Raw genomic sequence first — 23,712 nt, forward strand, 5'->3', positions numbered from 1 at the left:
CGGAGACAGTAGGACATAGAACTGGGACGGGGGGGGGGAGAAAGTAAGGCTATCTAATACAGGTTGAGGGGGGGGGGGGGGGGGGGGGGGGGAGGGAGGCGTCTTTATAGGCTGATGGTTGGACAAAGGCCAGAGATGAAAAGACAGAAGTTGTGAGGTAAAAGGAGCTGCGAATTGTGAAGCTAGAGGAATGTAGGTGAAGGGGGAGAGGGAAGGGAGAAATAAGCACGTGTCCAACTAGGGCACAGGGGAGAGGAAGAATATAATAGTTGGGGTGGGGAGTTGTTTGGTTAGACCCTGAAATTGGAAAAGTATCTGGGGAATGGGTGGTTTGTCAGAGATGGGATGAGTTGCGGAGGGAGCTGTCTCTGCGGAAGGCAGAAAGGGGTGGGGATAGGAGGATATGAGTAGTGGTGGTGGGATCACGTTGGAGGTGACAAAACTGTAAGAGGATGGTGTGTTGGTTGTGTAGTCTGGTGGGGTAAAAGGCGAGGACCAGGGGAACTCTATCCTTGTTCCATCAACACCCGATTATACAGGGGGAGATTAGATTCCGAAGCAGAGGTTTAAGTAAAGACTGAAACTGTACAATCCATTAAAAAAGTGGTTTAATATATCTGAGACACGAGGCAAAGCATATTTGAGTTCACAATATGCATCACTCTTTTTGAAAACATATTGGTGGCACGGCGACAAGAGTTGCTGCCTTACAGCACAAGAGACCCAAGTTCGTTCACGAATATGGGTGTTTATCTGTATGGAGTTTGGATGTTCTCCCTGTGACCACGTGGGTTTTCTCCAAATTCTTCGGATTCCTCCCACACTCAAAAAACATACAGGTTTGTAGGTTAGTTGGCTTGGTATATATGTAAATTGTCCCCAGTGTGTGTGTGTAAGAGTGATCATGTGCTCCACGGTGCTAGGCCCCAACGACAACGGAGACCCGACAGGGAAAAGTCGTTGGATTCCCTGACTCCACAATCAGCACCCCGTTCCTGCCTTCTCCCCATATCCCCTGACTCCGCTTTCTTTCAGAGCCCTATCTAGCTCTCTCTTGAAAGCATCCAGAGAACCGGAGTCCGCCGCCCTCCGAGGCAGAGAATTCCACAGACTAACAACTTTCTGTGAGAAAAAGTGTTTCCTCGTCTCAGTTCTACATGGCTTGCCCCTTATTCTTAAACTGTGGCCCCTGGTTCTGGACTCCCCCAACATCGGAGACATGTCTCTAGCGTGTCCAAACCCTTAATAATCTTATATGTTTCAATAAGATACCCTCTCATCCTTCTAAACTCCCGAGTATACAAGCCCAGCCACTCCATTCTCTCAGCATATGACATAACGTGACTCTTGCATAACGTACCTGGATTACAGACTACATGCCTCAATGCCTGGACTCCTATCTTGAAATCAAACCATCTGTGACTCATCAGCTTTAGTAAAATCAATCATAAATTCCAAAAGAAATCCAGTAAATGTTTGTCCATTTCACTTTCAAATCAACAGCCACTTTTGTATTTGTTGGATACGGTACAAAATTCAAACCAATGTTCAGTCAGTCAATTTTATTTGTATAGCACATTTAAAAACAACTCACGTTGACCAAAGCGCTGTACATCAGTGCAGGTACTAATGTGCCAGACAATACAGACATAACAATACATACATAGTTGACTACAGTGCATTATGGAAAGGAGGACGTGGGTAATATTAAAAAAAAAGTTTTTTGTTTTTTTTAAAGGGCAGTTCAAAATATTGCATTTTATTATTTTGGTGACGAAACAGAAGCATTTGAAAAAATATATATATCATCTTCAACAAGACGGCCAAACGAGAACACTTACAAAACTTTGCCTACTTTTGCAGGAACACCTTGCAATTCGGGTCTTAGACTTGAAACAGGTCCAGTTTCACTAATAAAGTGAGAATGACCATCAGTCCAACTTGCAGAAGCACAGGGCACACAAGGAACTGCAGACGCTGAAATCTCCAGTAAAAACTAAGTGCTCTTTAGTAAGAGGGTGGTGAATCTGTGGAATTTATTGCCACAGAAGGCTGTGGAGGCCAAGTCAATAGATATTTTTAAGGCAGAGATTGATAGATTCTTGTATAGTAAGGGTGTCAGGGGTTATGGGGCAAAGGCAGGAGAATGGAGCTGAGAGGAAAAGAAAAATCAACCATGATTGCATGGCAGAGTAGGCTTGATGGGCCGAATTCTGCTCCTAGCACACATGAACTTATCCTGGAGTAACTCAGCAGGACCGGCAGCTGAGGCAACTCAGCAGTCGGAAGAGACCCGGCCCGTATCGGCACCTATTCCTGTTCTCCAGAGATGCTGCCTGAACCGCTGAGTTACTCCTGCACTAATTGTTTTATGGCAGCAGCACTGGATCAACACGAAGACATGCACCAAATGGGGAACCAGTTCTATCCACACTTGGATTCTTCCAAGTGTTTCAGTAAACTGAGGGCTCACAACATGACAGACATGTCAGAAGAAATATTTACAAGACAAAATTAATTTATCTGGCCTGAAGATCAACTCCAAAGCAGATTTTGGTTTAGCTTGGTTAAGAGATAGAGCACGGAAACAGGCCCTTCGGTCCACCGAGTCCGCAACGACCAGAGATCACTTGTACACTAGTTCTATCCTACACACTAACGGCAATTTTACAGAGGCCAATTAACTTACAAACCTGCATGTCTTTGGAGCGTGGGAGGAAACCAGAGCAAAGCCACGCAGTGACGCGGAGAACGTACAAACTCCGTGAAGACAGAACCAGTAGTCAGGATCGAACCCTGGTCTCTGGCGCAGTAAGGCAGCAACTCTACCGCTGCACCACCGTTCTGCCCTGAAACCCTTTTTTTTTAATGACTTTCTATGGATATGGCCACGGCAGTAGTGGTGTGAAGGAAGAGAAAAATCTGTGGAACTTAAAACATTTTATTGCTATAAAAAAGTTTCCAGACGTTTTTATATCTTTTTATCTATTTATTTATGTTTTCCTTTTACCACCCACACCCCCACTCTCAGCAGCTGGCTTCGATTTGCTCTTCCATCTCAATTTGCAGTATTACAGCGCCCTGCCCACTCGTTTGGATATTAGCTAAATATGGCCAACACAAACGACACTCTTAGATTTGTCTCGTGGAACGTGAGGGGAGTGGGGGGTCCTACTAAGACCGATAAGATCTTGGCCCACTTGCAATACCTTAAGGGTGATATATTTTTTATTCAAGAGACACACCTTCGCAACAGAGAGGTAACACGGCTTAAGAGAGGCTGGATTAGCCACTTATTTCATTCAAAATTTAATTATAGGGCTAGGGGTACTGCTATCCCGATTCGTAAAAACGTTATGTTCGAACAACAGAAAACGGTGGAAGGCCCTGCTGGCTGCTTTGTCATAGTTTCTGGCAAACTGCAAGACACACCTGTCATATTGGCCAGTATTTACAGTCCCAACTGGGATGACAGCTCATTTGTAACCAAATTTGTTGCATCTCTCCCAAACATTGAAAATTACTATATTATTGTGGGTGGAGATTTGAACATAGCCTCCACTTTAACTAAATCAGGTAGGACTTTGCATGCTTTTACCAAACAACTTGGGCTCACTGACCCATGGAGAAATACATTTCCCACGACTAAATTATTATCATTTTTTTCCCACGTGCACCGTACCTATACCCGTATAGACTTCTTCCTCTTAGATAACAGACTGCTCTCCAAAATCAAATCTAGCGAGTATCATAGTATCGTGATATCAGATCACGCTGCGACTTCCCTCGATCTTCACTTTCGTAAACGAACTAACCCCTTTAAACAATGGAGGTTCAACTCCTCATTACTAGCAGAGGCTCACTACAAGCAATTCCTGCACTCTCAAATCATTTTATATTTTGAGCTGAACGACTCGCCGAACATAGCAAGAGGTATACTCTGGGAAGCTTCAAAGCTTATATTAGGGGCCAACTTATCTCTTTTGTCTCCAACCTGAAAAGAACCGAGACGTCCCAAATGGCAGACCGGTTACGAAAAATAAAGGACATTGATGATAAATACGCATCTGACCCAGACCATAATTTTTATAAAGATAGCCTTAGGTTACAAACAGACTTTGACCTCATGTCTACTAATAAAGCCAAGCTACGACTGCTTAAATCTAGGCAACACTTTTTTGAATCTGGGGATAAAGCTGGGAAGCTTTTGGCCCATCAGGCCAGAACCGAGGCGACTTCACGGCTAATTCCAGCCATTAGATCCAGCTTAGGGGAGATTCATATCAGCTATTTTTGGTATTCCTCCCAACACCAACCTCTCTGTTGCATTGAAGCGGGTCCTGGCTTTTACAACCTTGTTAGCCCGGAGACTGATTTTGCTTAACTGGAGGCTTACCTGTCCCCCGACACACGCCCGCTGGATCAAGGAGGTGCTCTACAACTTAAAGCTTGAAAAACTTAGGTTCTCTCTCAAAGGCTCTACCAAGACATTCCTAGATACATGGAACCCTTTCCTGGAACTTGTTAACTCTCTTAACTTGTTTCCGGACTCGGAAGAGGACTGAGTGCCCTCTATCACTGCTCTGTCTTATTGCAGCTGCTATCCCCTCAACCCCTCCCCCCCCCTCCCGCCCCACACTTTTTTTTTCCCATTTTGTTTATCTTATCGTATTTGTGTGGATGTGTACGTATGTGAGTGTTGTTTGTCCCCGGGTGGCGAGGGTGGGTAAGGGTAAGGGTTTTGAGGGTCGTTTACATACTGTTGTACAATTATGTCCTGACTATCACTGTCTGTTATCATTGTATGTATGCAAATTGCTGTTAAATTCAAAATTCAAATAAAAAGATTTAAATTAAAAAGTTTCCAGACCTGTCTAGAAATTGTCAAATTCACAATTAACACCTTTTCATTCAACAACTTTCCAATAATTACCCATGGAGAAGCAAGAGACAGTGGTGCTGAATCCAGCAAACTGCTGGTGGAACTCAGTGGATCAGACATCTGGAGTGGGAACTCAGACGACATTTCTTCAAACTGCCAACACCACAGGAAAAGACAGTCTGAAGAAAGGTCTCGACCCAAAACGTCATCTGTCCATCTCCAACCACAGATAGACACAAAATGCTAGAGTAACTCAGCATTTTGAGTTACATTCTCTGGAGAGAAGGAAAGGGTGACGTTTCGGGTCGAGACCTTTCTTCAGACCACACATGCTGCCTGGCCCACCAACAGTGTGTTTTTTTGGTCATATTTTGCCATATTTTGTGGACGCGTTCATTGATAATTTAAAATTCCTTTCATATATTTACACAGCAACATGGTCACGGTGGCGCAGCGGTAGAGTTGCTGCCTTACAGCGCCGGAGACCAGGGTTCGAACCTGACTACTGGTTCTGTCTGTACGGAGTTTGTACGTTCTCCCCGTGACCTGCTTGTGTTTTCTCAGAGATCTTCGGTTTCCTCCCACACTCCAAAGATGTACAGGTTTGTAGGTTAATTAGCTTGGTAAATGTAAAAAAAAAAATTGGCCCTAGTGGGTGTAGGATAGTTAAAGTGTGGGGATCGCTGGTCGGCGCAGACCTAGTGGGCCGAAGAGCCTGTTTCTGTGCTGCATCTCTAAAGCAAAAGGAAACTTGCAGAACACCACAGATGGCAAGGCAGTCGAGTAGAACAAACAGCACAAAAATATAGTTACAACATTGGTGTGCCGCAGGAACAGAGCTCAGAGTCAAGAAAGAGAAACATACCTCAAAAGATCGGCATCATCATTATTTTCACAGTAAATCACCAAGTGATGTGTCCTATATATAAACTGGCCTAACAGCTTGCAAGCTGAGAAATTCCTATTTGCATAACATACTAAAAACGACGTCATTAACTCCATGGAAAACAAACTAAATTCAAAAGGCAATTAAATGCCAGTAGCATTTTTGCACTTACAAGACGTGTAGATTTATAAAATCGTGGATCACAGTAAGCACACTGGCATATTTCATGTCAAACAGAAAACTGAGTTCAAAAGACATCAGTCTTCCAGATATCCGAGCACATATCAGCCACTGAGAAAAAGCTGCCCTGTTGGTTGAGAAGCTAATAAAACAAAAACCCTAGGACCCTAAAGGATTCCACAATACTATTCGAACAAGAGAAAGCAGCTCTTAAGACATAGGAGCAGAATCAGGCCATTCAGCCCATCAAGTCTGCTCCGCCATCATGGTTGATCTATTTTTCCTACTTCTCAACCCCATTCCCCTGCCTTCTCCCTGTATCTTTAGACCACCTTACTATAAAACAAACTGCTGGTGGAACTCAGTGGATCAGAAAACATCTGGAGTGGGAACCCACAGACGACATTTCGAATCGTCCTCTTCAAACTGCCAACACCACGGGAGAAGACACAGTCTGAAGAAAGGTCTCGACGCAAAATGTCATCTGTCCATCTCCAACCAGATAGACACAAAATGCTGGAGTAACTCAGCATTTTGAGTTACATTCTCTGGAGAGAAGGAAAGGGTGACATTTCAGGTCAAGACCCTTCTTCAGACCACAGATGCTGCCCGGAGAGAGAGGGAAAGCAAGGGCTACTTGAAGTTAGAGAAGTCAGTGTTCATACTGCTGGGGTGCAAGCTACCCAAACGAAATACGAGGTGCTGTTCCTTCAATTTGTGTTGGGCCTCACTCTGACAATGGAAGATGTCCAGGACAGAAAGGTCAGTGTGGGAATGGGAGGGTGAGTTAGTGTTGAGCAACTGGGAGATCAGGTAGGTTCAGGCACACCGAGCGGAGTTCAGCGAAACGATCGCCGAGCCTGCGCTTAGTCAGAAATGTGTGCACTGGGCACATGTATTCGTGCACAGGTCTAGTGACTATATTCATTTAATTGGAGTGGAAACTACTCCAAGGGAGACAAATAAATGTATATTATCCATGTTTAATAGATTCGAGATAGACACAAAAAGCTGGAGTAACTCAGTGAGACAGGCAGCATCGCTGGAGTGAAGGAACGGGTGACGTTTCGGATCGAGACCCTTCTTCAGACTGGATTGGAATATAACTTTAAAACAACAGTTATCTCATATTGCCAATCTTTTTAAAATGCTTAATTTTATTATATAATTTGATAATCTCTGAATACATGATTTCATTCAAAAGGTTAGAACAGTGACTGTTGGTGACCCTGGACATATGGCCGAGCTGACTGCCAAACCTCCCAAAGCTTTGGAGAGACACAAAAAGCTGGAGCAACTCAGCGGGACAGGCAGCATCTCTGGAGAGAAGGAATAGATGACGTTTCGGGTCGAGACCCTTCTTCAGAATTGGACTAATTGGCGGCTGAGAAGATTGTCAGTGTTAGAAATTACAAGAAAACGCCCAACATGGCTCCGAGGAGTTTGGGATTCTGGCAGAAGGTGACATTATTCTGCATCTGACGATACTTTATTGTCACGTACCTGGGCGCAGTGAAATTTGAGAGATTGAGAGAAATTTAGAGCATCTCTGAACTCAGCTGTGTTCAGGTAGGGGAGCAGTGAGTGTTGGTGCCTGCAACCCACAATTTTCTTATGCTTGGCATGACATTCTTTGATATTCCAATATTTTGATTAGTTGCACTTAGAAAACATTTAATGCACTGCTCTGGGCCTCAGTCATACCCGCTTCAATGTTAATTTTAATTGTTGAAATCGATCGAGGACACGAATACTTCTCTAATTTTGGCGAACTGACGATTCTTCGATTAAAATATCACTTTAGATTACCAACAAAATCGGACGACTTTTTTTCCAAAAAAAATTTAACCTATACGATGGTTTGCAGTGACTGTCACAACACTCAGTGCAAGGCGAGAGAAAAAGGTTCCATAAGCCTTTAGCACAATTTATATTATGTGTGCATTGCAGTGATCTAACTGCATAAACACAATTTGACTGGAATGCAAGGATCAGCATGAGGTAGACACAAAAATCTGGAGTAACTCAGCGGGGCAGGCAACAAAGGACCCAAAATGTCACCCATTCCTTCTCTCCAGGGATGCTGCCTGTCCCGCTGAGTTACTCCAGCTTTTTGTGTCTATCTTCGGTTTCAACCAGCTTCCTACACAAGGATCAGCATGAAATGGGGATACCTGAAGGAAACAGAATTGCTGCTTCCTTTCAGAGTTATTAAATCTGTTTTCCACTCTTAAGAACCAGTTCCACTGTCCATAACCCGCACAAAAGAATAAACAGATGTAGGAAGGAACTGCTGATGTTGGTTTAAACCGAACACAAGACACAAAAAGCTGGACTAACTCAGCAGGTCAGACAGCATCTCAGAAGTGTCTCGACCCAAAACGTCACCCATTCCTTTTCTCCAGAGATGCTGTCTGACCCGCTGAGTTACTGCAGCCTTTTATGTCTATCAAAATAATAAACAATTGGTTCAGCACAAAAACAGAAACAGTGGGTTGTGGAAGTACATCAACAAGGTTCAAGAGAGAACAGAGAGATCTGGGAGTACAGGCGCATGGATCCCTGAAAGTGGCGAGTCAGGCAGGGTGTGGTAAAGGTGGCTTTTGGCACTGGGAAGAGTACGGAGTAAAAAGTCAGGACATCATGATGCAGCTGTACAAATCCTTGGTGAGACCACACTCGGGGAGGACTGTTCTGTTTTGACTCCTCCCAGGAGGGAGAACAAAGGAGAACCCAGTGTGCCCAGAACTAAGGAAATGGAATGTGTTAAAAATGGTTTGTGCTAAAATGGCATACTTGTAACTTTGTCATTGCCCTTTATGTGCAAACTCTTTGCATACCTTGGGTGGGCAAAACAAAGAATATCACTGTGACATGTGACAATAAAGCATCATTTATTTTAGTTACCCAGCTATTGGAAGAAGGTTATTATTTGTAAAAGTTGTAGAAGAGATTCACCGGGATGTTACCCGTGCTTGAGGAATAGGGAGAGGTTGGATAGGCTGAAACCTTTTTTTATTTGGAGTGAAGGAGGCTGAGGAAGGACCTTTTTGACCTGTACAAGATTATGAGGACATGGATAAAGTGAGCACTCAGTCCTTTTCCCGGAGTGGGAGATTGCAATCTTCACATGGTCTGCCCTGTTTCGACGAATGCAATCAACCTGGCGTGCACAATCAAATAAGAGTAAATAGAACAAGTTGGCCTACAACTTTAGGCTGTGCACGCCATACGTAAGAAGAAGTCCTTTTCCCAGGGTAACCGATTTTAAAATGAGAGGGTATAAGTTGACAGGGAATTCAGGAAGACCTTTGAAACAGAGAGGGAGACACAGAGACTAGGAAGTGTAAGGTGTGAAAACAAAACATTGAGAGTTTTCTGCTTTTATTTCAGATTTTCAATTTTTTTTTTCAAACTATTGATTTTCTGGTTGGGTTGAAGTTTCTGAAATTTGTACTTGGAATAATGGTGAAATTATCATTGTTTTCCCATTCTTAAATGCCTTCCTGCAGCCTCTTGTACACTTTTAGATGTTTTTAGTTATACTACTTGCAAGTGTCTGTTGCAAGTGACTGACCTCTGAAAGGATCATTGGTGCACCTTGCATAGGAATCGCTCTTTGTACTGCTACCATCGGGAAGAAGTACAGGTGCCCAAGAACCGATACCTCCAAGTTCAAGAATAGCTTCTTCTCAATAACCATCAGATGCCTGAACTACCCTCCACAACCCTAACCACAAACATACCTGGGATTCGTACAGCTACGACAGACTGATTGCTATGGCTGCACAACATACTTTCACTGGCACTATAAAGATCTAGTTTACCTAGAATCACTGATAAGTTGTTATATTATTTATTCGTTGTGTTGCTGCATTTATTGTGCCAGTAAAGCTGCAGAAATAAGAATGTCATTGTTCCAGTGCATATGACAATTAAACTCTCTTGACTTTGTCGACAGAGTAGACTTGAAGGATTGAAAGGCCCATTCCACAGTCTACTTCCATTCTCTTTGTTTCTACAATTTGGATTATCTAAGCTTAACTTGAATGAAACATATTCTACAGTGACCCCACTAATTTTCATCCCCTTACAATCACACAACCAAGCTCCGTTTCAGCATTTTATGTCCATCTTCGATGTAAATCAGCATCTGCAGTTCCTTCCTACCCTCTTCCAGGAACATTCACGATCCATGCAATGTTCCCCCCCCCACCGGGCATCAACTGCTAAGCGTTTAACTACCATGTTATACTTTTAGTTCTGGCATATAGTCACTGTAGAATGTACAACCATGCGATTATGTGGGTATCCTACACGTACCTTTTTCTTATTCCATTCTCCAAAACAAAACCTGCCTTTAACCTGCTTCTCCTCATTTAATTGTTGCTTCTTTGTATCATGCTTGGCAATTAATTATCTTAAGGATTTCAAATTGTGCATGTTTACTGGGTTTTTTTTAAATGACATATTTTAAACCAATAGTTTTAATTCTATCCCCTTTATCCTGTATATGTACACTGTGGACAGCTTGATTGTAATCATGTATAGATTTTTCTTTGACGGGATAGCATGCGACAGAAAGCTTTTCACTGTATCTCGGTACATGTGACAATAATATAAACTAAAATGTCTTAATTTCTCTCTTATTTATATGACGCTCCAAACATCAGACTCAGTAAGATGGACATAAAATTCTGGAGTAACTTAGCGGGCCAGGCAGCATCTCTGGAGAAAATGGATAGGTGACGTTTCAGGTTGGGTCCTCACCCGCTGAATTACTCAAGCATTTGTGTCTATCTTTGGTACAAACCTGCATCTGCAGTTCCTTTTCATAACAGTCAGGCTCATTAATTTATTTTCACCCCTTCCACGTGTTCACCCCAGAATCTGTGATTCTTTAACCAGAATACCTTGGATTTTTTAAAAAATTTTTTGTTATATTTTGGATGGCAAATTACCTTTATTTCAAATTCATAGTGATACCCTAATGGACTAAATCGAGTACAACACACAACTTTGGCACGACAGATTAATAAACCAGCATATCTCAAAACATTTAAAAGTAAGCATGCAATACAAATGATTACTCAGTAAAGCATAACCTTGTCTCTGAATCACAGGAGGGTATTTAAACAGGTCAGTGATCATGCCTTAGGCAATAACAATTCTTACTCTATTTTTAGAGACATTTTACACACCAGGACATATGAAAGTGCCACTTCTATGCAGTTTTGTGAGTTCGTGAAGGTTTTTCTTCCGAAGATAAATTATGTTCCACTGCATTCTAAACTACAGCAATGTTAGGACTCAGACAGTGGGGAGTGCTTTACCAAAATATTTTCATACTATTTCAAAGTGGCCTTTCTCCCAATACAGTGTTCTAATTTAACAAAATAAAAACAAATTTCACTCCCAAGAGGTATCAAACTGCAATATTTAAAGAAACTTTACATGAAAAACAAATGACAAATTATTCGCGCGATTGCACCAAGGATCCACACCACCCTGGTCGCACACTCATGTCTCTCCTGCCATCGGGAAGCAGGTACAGGAGTCTGAAAACAAGGGACCTCCAGGTTCAGGAACAGCTTCTTCCCAACAACTATCAGGCTATTTGGACGTTACAAATACCAACAAAAAAAAAAACGAACTATGAACTGTCTTGGTCTTCAGGCTTTTGTTTCACTTTGCACTGACATTGTTTTTTTGTTATTTATTGAACTTTTTTTTGTTTTTATTATGCTATACATTGAGTACTGTGTTTAGAGACATGTTGAGCTGTTGCAAGTAAGGATTTCATTGCTGTCAGTACATCTGACAATAAAACACTCTTGACTGCTCCACTGTTCATCAAATAGAAACTACTTCCATCATGTTAATTATCCTCTTTTCCCAATCTAACCTAATCATATTTTATATCTAGAACTGGGCCTAACTATTGTTCACCAATTGGCAAAATACATATGATGGCAGCACAGTGGTGCAGCAGTACAGTTGCTGCCTTGGAGTTGCGCCAGAATCCCGGGTTCGATCCTGACTACATGTGCTGTCTGTACAGAGTTTGTAAGTTCTTCCTGTGATCACTTCAATTCTCCAGATGCTCCAGTTTCCTTCCACACTCCTAAGACGTGCAGGTTTGTTAATTGGCTTCTGTAAATTGTCCCTAGTGTAATAGGATAGTTCTAGTGTATGGGGTGCTTGCTGGTTGGCGTGGACTCGGTGGGGTGAAGGGCCTATTAAATGCTGTATCTTTAAAATACATAATATTAGATAGGTAAATACACGTCAAACTATATCAAGTCCAAAGCGCCCAGAGCACACCTGTGCATTTTAGGTCCACTAGCCCTGTGAGAGGCTTGAGCACAAACACCTGGACCACTCCATTGCAATGCAAGTGCTGCACTATTGAAGGTGCCATTGTGAAAATGAGAAACTAAACCAAGGCCCCATTCACCCTCTGGTGAAATTAAATTCACACACACTATGCTGTGCCCTACCCACAACATCTCTCTTCAATTAGAGTTACAAAAACAAATTAGTCGCTTATCAACTCAAAGGTTTTTTGTGGGAACTTCACCTAGGCAAATTTTCTGCTGCGTTTCGTCTGTTAAAACAATGAGTGCCCTTCACTTTTAGCAAAATGCGTTGGAAAGTCCCAAGAGGGTGAAAGGCGCTCTTTTTTCTCTGCAGCTTTTTACGTCTCAGAGCCCAATTATGTTTCTTTACTTATTCAATGACTACATCCTGTTTCTGCCAATAAATTACTCCAGCATTCCAGTCTGTGTACTTACCAACTGTTCATCTTTAAGATTAGCAATAATTCAAATACAAGTTCGTCATTGCTGGCTTTGATTCGTCCCTTTGCATACCTTTCATTCATTTGTTCACTGCACCTTTTCATATCTCTTGTTTCCCTCTCCCCTGACTCTCAATCTGAAGAAGGGTCTCAACCCAAAACGTCAGCTGTTCCTTTTCTCCAGAAATGCTGCCTAACCTGCTGAGCTACTCCAGCTTTGTGTCTATCTTTGGTGCAAATAGCTTCAGCAGTTCCTTCCTACTCATCCCATCCCGCTGAATCCAATATTAGCAGGGCGCCCAATTCACATACACCAGCTGATTATAACACAACAACATCCACTTAACTCAATAGAGTTCACTAAATTGCTGTAAAAGACATTGTATCAAAGTTATCATTTTCAGAGAAGCAACTTTCGTATAAAATTATGTTAAGAACCATTTCTTCCAAATAGCACATTCAGAGACAGTTACTTCCGACACTACTCTTGGTAATTTACCTTCTGGTTAAATGGATTTATATTTACTTCTTATGGGGATGAATCCAGGATCTAATATAGATACTGGAATCTTATTTTCTTGGGAGTGGGAATGGGAGAGAGCAAGAGTGTTCATAATTAATTTCACAATTGATTGGACTGTCATATGCTGAGAAAATGGAGCGGCTGGGTCTGCATACTTTGGAATTTAGAAGGATGAGAGGGTATCTTATTGAAACATATGATTATTAAGGGTTTGGACAAGCTAGAGGCAGGCCACATGTTCCCGATGTTGGGGGAGTCCAGAACCAGGGGTGACAGTTTAAGAATATGGGGCAAGGCATTTAGAACAGAGATGAGGAAACACTTTTTCCACACAGAGTTGTGAGTCTGTGGAATTCTCTGCCCCAGAGGGTGGTGGAGGCCGGTTCTCTGGATACTTTCAAGAGAGAGCTTGATAGGGCTCTTAAAGAAAGCGGAGTCAGGGGATATGGGGAGAAGGCAAGAACGGGGTTCTGATTGTGGATGATCAGCCATGATCACATTGAATGGCGGTGCTGGCTCAAAGGGCCGAATGGCCTACTCTCGCACCTATTCTCTATTTGTTCGACGTCCTTTTTTTCTGATATTTAAAGCAACCCAAATTGCACATGGCTCTGGCTGCAGCGGCTTACCAGGCAGTCCCATTGTTTTGTGTTTTTTATGTTGTTTATTTTGTTTTGGTTAGTCTAGTTTTTTGGTTTTAGTTTGTGTTTTTTGGGGGGGGGGTTGAGACGGGGTTTGCAGTCTCTCCCTGCGGGGGAATACAACCTTTTTGTCGTATTCCCCTTCTCTGCCTCCGTCTGCGATGAGGCCTAATGGAGCTGACGACTTCGAGGCTCCGGAGGCAGAGCCCGCCAGGACTCGCTCTGAGCTCGCTCCCGTGAGGGTGGTCGGGCTCAGGGCTGGAAGAGGTTGGGACGCTCCCGTGAGGGCGGCCAGCCCGAGGGTGGAATGAGGCTCCCGTCGGAGCGGCCGAGCTCGGGGAGGTGCGGCACTGGCAGCCCGAGGGAGGCTCGGAGCCCAAGTCAGGGCAGCCCAGCCCGGGGAAGAAGCGACGCCCAAGTCGGGGCAGCCCGGTCCGGGGGAGAAGCGACGCCCAAGTCGGGGCGGCCCGGTCCGGGGGAAGAAGCGACGCCCATGTCCGGGGCGGCCCAGCCCGAGGCTGAAGATGGCGCAGTACTCGCGTGAGGGTGGCTGGGACGGTGTTCTGGCGGTGGTGGCCCGAGTCCGGGGTTCGGCCGCAGGCCAGCGGCTGCGTCTGTAGGACTGGTGGGCGGCAGCTTCAACCACCCCGGGCCGCGGTGTTTGAGCCGCGGGACTGTTTTTAACATCCCCCGGGGGGGGGGTATCGCCCCAGCGCAGAGGGAGAAGAGGAGGGAAGAGACTGCAGACCTAAGACTTTTGCCTCCATCACAGTGAGGAGATGCTGGGTGGACTCACTGTGGTGGATGTTAATATGTGTTTATAGTTGATTTATTGTATTGTATTATATGTATGACTGCTGCAATTTCGTTCAGACTTCGGTCTGAATGACAATAAAATGCTATCTATCTATCTACATGCTCTTGAAAATCTAATGAACAGCTCCGCTCAAAATACTAGCATGTTCTTATTCCATCAATATCAACAAATTTCAAAACACATCTGGAAGTCTTGTAATTTGAAATTGGAAAGCAGATTGTAAATTCAATCATACCTGTGAAAATATGTTGGGAAGAGTGCCAAAAATATGAGATGATTTTAAAATACAGAAGAAAAGAAAGTTGGAGAGCAAAAATTGGGAGATATTAATTAAGCAGCTGCATTTACCATGGCTGTCTTTAGGGAAAATGAATTTTAGGGGGGAAAAAGGCAATAAAGACAGGACAGAGCGAGTCAGGATAATTATTTTCTAATTAAGATTTCTTCTTTCTCCCTCCCCCTGATTAAATCCAGCACGTCTCCCACCTGTGCAGTCGTCTAAAAAAAAAAAGACAACTCAAGGTTACCATCGGCAATTATTATAGCTCGTTATTACAAGGCCTCACATAAACCCTATTAATCCAGCCAAATATTCTGGACAATTTGTAGAAGGGTCCAACCCAAAATGTCACCTAAACATTTTTTCCCAAGATGCTGCCCGACCCACTGTGTTACTCCAACACGCCGTGTCTAAATATTCTCGACAGTTCGAACAACTATTCAACCATGATTGTTAATTGTGAAGGACCAAAACTTTGAAATTAGGTCCTACTGTACTGGAGATATATTAAAATTAATATTGAATAAGGAATAGTGCATGGAGAACCAGATACTCCTTTGGATTGAATGTTATTGATCAACTATTGTTCTTGAAAAATAGACTTTAAATGAAATGAGAGGTGAAAAGGAACATTTACTCCAGATTCAAGAACAAGTTGGCCCTCATTGCAATCTGGTCAACTATAAAGAAACTCCTGAGGAAGAAAAATTTGAACCAATATTTATATTATTCCAGAATTATTCCGACTTCATGCTGCATATCAAATTTATTTGCATTTCTAATCAACATTTATTGCAAACTCAGTCACTATCGACATTCCTTCGACAGGAAGGAGGGAACACACCTCAGGCAGAAGGAACTACAGATGCTGGTTTAAACTAAAGGTAGACACAAAATGCTAGAATAACTTAGCGGGACAGGCAGCATCTCTGGAGAGAGGAATGGGTGACGTTTCGGGTTGAGCTTTGTGTCCATTGAGGGTCACACTTTGTCCAGAAATCCAAGTATTTGTGGGCACTGATGATCAATAATGGCATATAATTCAACCACTGGCTATCATAACAGTATCTAACAGTTACCACTTTTCATAAGCAACAAAGGCGCAGTTTCTATAGTCAAGAGCTACAAACAATATTACAAACCAAGATGGACACAAAATGCTGGAGTAGCTCAGTGGGACAGGCAGCATCGCTGGAGAGAAATAATGGGTGACATTTCAGGTCGAGACCCTTCTTCAGACACTCTTCAGTCTGAAGAAGGGTTCTCGACTCGAAACGACATCCATTCCTTCTCTTCAGAGATGCTGCCCGTCCCCGCTGAGTTACTCCAGCATTTGTGTCTATCTGCAGTTCCTTCCTGCACATTACAAACCTAGTTGTTTCCAAATGTATTCCAAACAACGACACAAGGTTAGAGGCGAGACCTGGAGATGCAATGTACCTAAACATAATTCTTCTGAGGCAGAAAACATCAAAAAAAAAATGCTCAAGCCAGAAAACAGTGTGCCTCTACACAATTACCATTTGCAGCAGATTCCACTGGGATAACAGTGGCTTGGAGTTAAGTCTATGAAAAATGAGCAAGCGATATCCAGATGCACCTGCTCAGAAAAATAAACCATACCAGAACAACTTCAGCTGCAGCCTTTTCTTCAGACCGTCGTCCATTTATGCGGCTTCTTGGTTATTTGATTACTAATACGACCAATAATATTTTCTAATGTTTGACACAAAAGAGTCAAACCAAAGCAATAATCAACTTAAATTTACCTACTGTTTCATGTCAAACAATAGACAAGTGTTGGAAGCAACTACAGAGGCTGGTTTACACCGAAGATAGACACAAAATGCTGAAGTAACTCAGCAGGATGATGCCTGTCCCACTGAGTTACTCCAGCATTTTGTCTCTATAATAGATAGAAGTACCTATTTGATGCAATAACTGACAATGCCAGTGTTAAGTGGCGCACAAGGTATATTTAGTTTAGTTTAGAGATACAGCGCTGAAACAGGTCCTTTGGCCCAGAGTCTGCGCCAACCAGCGATCCGCGTAAACTATCACGATCCTATACACACCGAGGCCAATTTACAATTTTACCAAGCCAATTATCCTACAAATCTGTACATCTTTGGAGCGTGGGAGGAATCTGGAGAAAACCCATGCAGGTCACGGAGAGCACCGACAAACTCTGTACAGACGGCACCCGTAGTCAGGATCAAACCCGGGTCTCTGGCCCTGCAAGGCAGCAACTCTACCGCTGTGCCACCCTGCTGTATGGGTAAGCAGAATTTATTTAAACCCACAACAGAAGCTGAAGACAGACAAGAACCATCACAGATGTAGAGTGAAAAGTTATGCCGGATGCAAGGTTGGACATAATTAATATGGTGAAGCAACAAAAGAATTTGGGGGTTGAAGAATTCATGGGGTGGCACTTTACAAACAGAACGTCATTCACTTAACCACACAAAGCATATCAAAACAAGACTCATCAATTCATATTATCTTGAAAATCACTACAGGCCTTATGCTGTTAAAATCAAACCACTTACTTGAAGGTCTCAGTACAAACGCAAGGTTATGTAAAATCAGGCAGGCAGCAATTATTTATGATAAATAAATCTAAGTAAATCAATGGCATATTAATTCATACCGTGACTTAATAAAAACATTTATTTGATCTCCATCTTCAACGAGAAAGATAAATTATACAAGGCACTGCCTCTCGACATAGAAAAGCACTGAGTGACTAAGTATGGCCACATACGTACTGATTCCTTTTGAACGGTCACACAAAGCAAGACATTAGAGGACGATTGGGAAGATTTGTCCTGGGTCAATCTTGTACACCCTCCAGCAGGCTGCCTGTCTGCTTACTCAGCCAAGTACACTGCAAAGCAGCTTTACTGAAATCATAATTTAAAGACATTTGTCTACACAAATATGAAATAACTTCACATTAGACTGAACAGCTTTCTTATGGCAGTATTAAATAGATGATTGCATATTTTAAGACAGTATATGCCTGTCATTGTAAAGTCTGAGGTCCAATTGAGTTTTACAGTACATGAAAAATTGAATGCAACCATTTTCTGAAGTAGACTTACATTAATCACAGAAGATAGACACAAAATGCTGGAGTAACTCAGCGAGTCAGGCAGCATCTCTGGAGAAAAGGAATAGATGACGTTTTGGGTCAAGACCCTTGAAGGGCAGTGTCCCGAAATGTCACCTATTCCTTTTTTCCAGAAACGCTGCCTGATCCACTGAGTTACTCCAGCATTGTGTGTCTATCTTCAGTGCAAAAAAAGCATCTACTGCCTACGCATTACATTAATCACATGTTGCTTCTGGGTCCAAACAACATCAAGGTAGGGTGCAGACATCACTTTTTTTCAGGGTAATACAAGATTTTGATATATTAAAAATTCATCAACAATTCTTTAAAACTGTGGATATCTTTATAGTGATAAACAAAGAGCAAGCACTTGCCTCATGGCAACAATTTTAGTTCCTTCACCTTCATTCAGGGTAGCACCCAGGTGCAATATTCCCATTTATGAAGCTGGAACCAAGCCTGTGGCTAGCATTCTAAAAGGTAACACCTTTTAAAATAATGATCCCTATCAATAAACAAACCTATGTGAACGTAAAAAGCATAGTTACCCTTCCAGCTTGCCTCCACCCAGTCACCCACAACGGTAATTTTGTTAGTCCCTCAACTGATCGTAACCAAAGATTCATGCCAAATATAACTTCAAACGAAAAGCAAAATGCACAACAGCATCTATACAAAGAGAAGCAGAGTTAACAATTCAGATTTCACAAAGGATTCAGAAACATTAACTCTTTTTCTCTCACCACAGATGCTGCCTGACCTGCTGTGCATTCTTAGTGTTTGCTTTTCAGATTTCCAGTTTTGGTAGACTTTTGAGCTACAATTTCAGAGGAGACAGCTATTTATTCCATACCTTTGATGACTTTAGCACAGTCACTGCTCAACTTGATTCTACCCACGCACTGGCTCCGTTTCCCTCCCACACTTGACACACCAATATAAATGCCAACAGTGGGCACCACCAACACATCCTTCCCATGATTAGTTACTCCAGCACAGACCCAGTCAGGAAGCCTGTACATTGCTGGCTCTGTATTTTTCTTACCCTCCAGTACATTTCCATCTACATGTACACGAAGATCCAGGCTAGCTTAACACTGACAACTACAAACACGAGTGCTCTCCTCTTCTTCAACCATGATCATATTGAATGGCAGTGCTGGCTCGAAGGTCCGTATGGCCTACTCCTGTACCTCTTGTCTATAACATCTTTTTGAAACACCAACCTGGCAGAAAGAAATACACTAAGAACTACAGTTGCTGGAATCTTACGTTGAACACAAAGGGCTGGAGTAACTCAGCAGGTCAGGCCGCATCTCTAGAGAAGAAGAATCCAGAACCAAAATATCACCTATCCATGCCATGGAGGCTTACAGCATGGAAACAGGCTCCTAGGCCCAACTTGCCCCCACTGGCCAACAGAGATGCTGCTTGACTCACTGAAGTACTCCAGCACTGTGTGTTCTTCAGCCGTAGAAATAAAGCTTGTTGGTATTTCACCACATGGCAAAGACTTTTGTAACAAACCATTACCTGCCTTTTACGAGAAAAGTAAACTTACTGTTATAAAATTCAGCTACTCCAAAAGGCTGTCATGCTTTAAGTAACAATCCTTTATTCAGCAATGGCAAAAATAAATAAAATTAAAGCATTGACTAAGAACATTTTAAAGCATTGACTAAGAACATTTTAAAGCCTCACAACATGATTTGATGCCAAGTCACAAGTTCCTGGGACAATATGGCTGCCTTTCTCACCACGATATGAACATTTGTGGTGTTCACTGAGGCTAAAAGATGACAAGGACACATAACTTCCAGCCCTACTTCAAATAAGGCCATTTCTACCTGACAGTCTGAAGAAGGGTCTCGACCGAAACGTCACCGATTCCCTCTCTCCAGAGACGCTGCCTGTCCCGCCGAGTTACTCCAGCTTTTTGTGTCTATCTTCGGTTTAAACCTGCATCTGCAGTTCCTTCCTACACAGACCAACAAGACATGTGTGTTGAAGGACAACATTAACTCTCGCAGTGATAGACTGAAACATCACTGGGTACAAAATTCAACCCTTGGGTAGGTTAAATTAACCCACAAACTTTATTCCTGTGGATATGTGCCACCAACTGGGCCAACTCAATTCATATTTGCCTTCGGTTTTTTTTTTAAAGAAAGTTTGTTAACCGAAAGTATGGGACCCTTAAAAACGAACCCAGGGTTATTTGACCCTTGCTGGACAAAAATCAGAGACTACAGCATTACGCAGCTAAATTAGCACAGTTTACTCATGTGTTGCGACAGTTCGCAATCGTTTCTGCAAATGCTGTGGTGTTGACACCACGTTTCGGAGAACACCCCCTCCTCAGCAATTAACTACACTTTCCAAACATCTCAGATGACCGAGTGGCTCTTAAAATCGAAGACAAACCCTGCCGAAGTGTATCGAGTCTCAAGGACCGATGACGGGGTTGCACCACGACCCGTTTTAACCGCGACAGACCACAGCAAGCACGTGTTTAAAGCCTGGAAAACAGGGCATGTCGACGGCCAGTCAAGTGTGAAAGTCACGGTCACAAAAAAAACAAACCTCTTTCGTTATCAGCCCGGCCACCCTCCAACCATGCCGACACGCAAAGTGTACGATTTACAAAATATTTAATGTGCGATCGCGCCGAGAGGTACAAAAATGATCACACTGCGCCAATTCTGACCTGACTTTCCTTCTGGCGCCTCGGATACTTTGTAGCCGCTTCGTCGTAGCGACTGATCCCCCCGCCCTACGTCAGCTTGATCGACAGCGGGCTCGGCCAATCCCAAGCCCGATTTGCGGTAATCCCCGCCCACGGCGGCGGGCCGCACCAATCGGCGGGCGGCGCAGCCTCTGCGTGTATCCATTTGCAGTGACATTGTGCAACATTCCACTACAGCTCTTACCTCTCTCTCTTTCTCTCTCGCTGCTCCCCCAACCTAATCTAACTCACCTCAACCATCCTGCCCTTCACATGCCAGGGATAATCCTCCCTCCCCCCCTGAAAGGAAGGCAGTCAGAGCCAAACCTGAGCAGAAGGGGACGTGGAGCCAGTGAGCAATGCAGATGTGCCACACAACATGGACTCGGCGCAGAGCTGCATCGTACGTCCGGGGGAGGCGTGCTGTAAGCACCCATGATTGACGGATGACATGCCTGGCGAATGGACACGTGCTCGTCCAGAGAATGTGTAGGAAGGAACTGGAATAAAACTGACGTTAGACACAAAATGCTGGAGTAACTGAGCGGGACGGGCAGCATTTCTGGAGAGAAGGAAGGAAATGGGAAACGTCACCCATTCCTTCTCTCCAGAGATGCTGCCTGTCCCACTGAGTTACTCCAGCATTTTGTGTCTAACAGAGAATGCTCCCTCAGTTCAGTTTAAGTTCATTGTCACGTGTTCTTAGGTACAGTGAAAAGCTTTTACTGTGTTCTTTCCGGTCAAAGAAAACAGAAAACTGAAGATGGGTCTCGACCCGAAACAACACCTATTCCTTTTCTCCAGAGATGCTGCCTGACCCATTGAGTTACTTCAGAGCTTTTTATGTCTATCCTCAAAGAAAACACTATATATGTTCAGTTTAGTTTATTGTCATGTGCACCGTGGTACAGTGAAACGCTTTTGTTGCGTGCCATCCAGTCAGCTGAAAGATAATACATGATAACAATCGAGCCATTCGCAGTGTACGGATACATGATAAGGAAATAATGTTTAATGCAAGATAAAGCCAGCAAAGTCCGAACAAGGATAGTCCAAGGGCCATCAATGAGGTAGATAGTAGTTCAGCACGGTTATGATCACAATCAAGGTGTTCGCAGTGTGCAGATAAAGGATAAAAGGTAGAACATTTAGTGTATTACCCAATTAAAGGTACTTCAAAAATCTCAGATGAGGTAAATGGGAGGGCAGGATCGTTTATCTTAAAACTATGCCCCCTTTAGGCTATTTGATTCTTCCATCCTGGGAAAAAGATTCTGAATGTCCACCCCATTTATGCCTCTCATAAATGAGATCAGGTATCTGCAATGTCCAGCTTGCCAGGGAAAACAATCTAAATCTATCCAACCTCTCCCTGTAGCGAATATCCCGTAACCCAGGCATCATTGTGGTAAACCTTATATGCACCCTTTCCAAAGCCTCCACATCCTTCCTGTAATAGGGCGACCAGAACCATAAGGGGCGGCACTGCGGATGAGTTGCCACCTCACAGCGCCAGAGACCCGGTTTTGATCCCGACCATGGGTGCTGTCTGTACGGAATGTGTACCGTCTCACTGTGACCGTGCAGGTTTTCTGAAGGTGCTCCGGATTCCTCCCACATCCCAAGGACGTGGAGGTGTATGGGTTAAATGTGTAGGGAGGAACCGCAGATGCTGCCTGGTGAATGGGCATGTGCTTTTCCAGTGAAAGTGGTATGGGGGATCCGCCATGGGGGGGGGGGGGGGGGGGGGAGGAGAACAAAGGAAGACCCGGCGTGGGGGAACCGCTGAGAACTAGGCGGACCACAAATGGAAGGTGTTAAAAATGGTTTGAGTACCTTGTAACTGTAAATTTGTCCGCACCCTTTATGTGGCGACTCTTTGCATACCTTGGGTACGCAAAACAAAAAATATCACTGTGACTTGTCACGTGATAATAAAGATAATGCTTTAATCTGAAGGTAGACACAATAGACTGGAGTATCTCAGCGGGACAGGTAGCATCTCTGGAGAGAAGGAATGGGTGACGTGTTGGGTCGAGATCTCTAATTTTCACCCCTTCCGCTTCCATATTTCTAGTCCCTCTCTCCCCTGACTCTCAGTCTGAAGAACGTTTCAACCCGAAACATCACCTATTCCTTTTCCCCAGAAATGCTGCCTGTTCTGCTGAGTTACTCCAGCATTTTGTGTCTATCTTCTGTGGAATCAGGAATTCATGGTTTGCTATGTGGATGACTGAGCATTTATCAAACTTCAGACACAAGTTTCAAAGATATAACATAAGAATTGGATGCAGGAGTAGGCCCTTCAGCCACGAGTTTGATCCACTATTAACGACAATCGTGACCATTCTTCTGCATAATATCTACCGTAATTTCCGAAAATATGTCACAATCTTCAAGTTTCTAGGCGTAAGAATCGGCAACAATTTGTCCTGGACCAACCATAACCACATTATGGCCATGAAAGCATACAAACATCTCTACTTCCTCAGAATTTCCCAAGGAAATTTGGCATTTTCGACTGATTCTTATCAATTTCTACAGATGCACCCTCGAAAGCATCCTATCCAAATGCATAACACCTTGGTATGGCAACTGTTCTGCCAAAGACTGTAACAGCTTGCACAGTGTTGTCCACCACACAGTGGCGCAGCTGGTAGCTGTTTAGAGGCACATTCTCCCTGTGACCACGTTGGTTACCTCTGGGTGCTTCGGTTTCCTCCCACATTACTAAGGCATGGGGGTTTGTAGGTCAATTGGCCTCTGTAAATTGCTCTTGATGTGTTGGGAGTGGATTCGAACGTGGCTCGAAAAACATAAATTAGTGCAAACAGGTTATCAATGGTATGGACTTGGTGGGC

At 43.4% G+C, this 23,712-nt stretch overlaps 1 protein-coding gene across 10 annotated transcripts in view; it reads right to left on the minus strand.

Moving 5' to 3' along the window:
- Positions 1-23,712, minus strand: part of usp36 (ubiquitin specific peptidase 36) — a 76,482-nt gene that overhangs the window by 47,598 nt on the left and 5,172 nt on the right. The window contains exons 1-3 of one of the 10 annotated variants that reach the window (XM_055653881.1): positions 21,179-21,277; positions 19,974-20,104; positions 17,780-17,914 (exon numbers count right to left, since the gene is read on the minus strand). The exons of 1 other annotated variant lie outside the window; for it this stretch is intronic. The gene's annotated coding sequence lies outside the window, so the exon portion shown is untranslated. 8 more of the 10 variants (XM_055653875.1, XM_055653879.1, XM_055653880.1 and 5 more) reach the window with 8 other exon arrangements.

Source organism: Leucoraja erinacea, chromosome 23 (genome assembly GCF_028641065.1).
Source record: "Leucoraja erinacea ecotype New England chromosome 23, Leri_hhj_1, whole genome shotgun sequence".
Taxonomy (NCBI): domain Eukaryota; kingdom Metazoa; phylum Chordata; class Chondrichthyes; order Rajiformes; family Rajidae; genus Leucoraja; species Leucoraja erinaceus.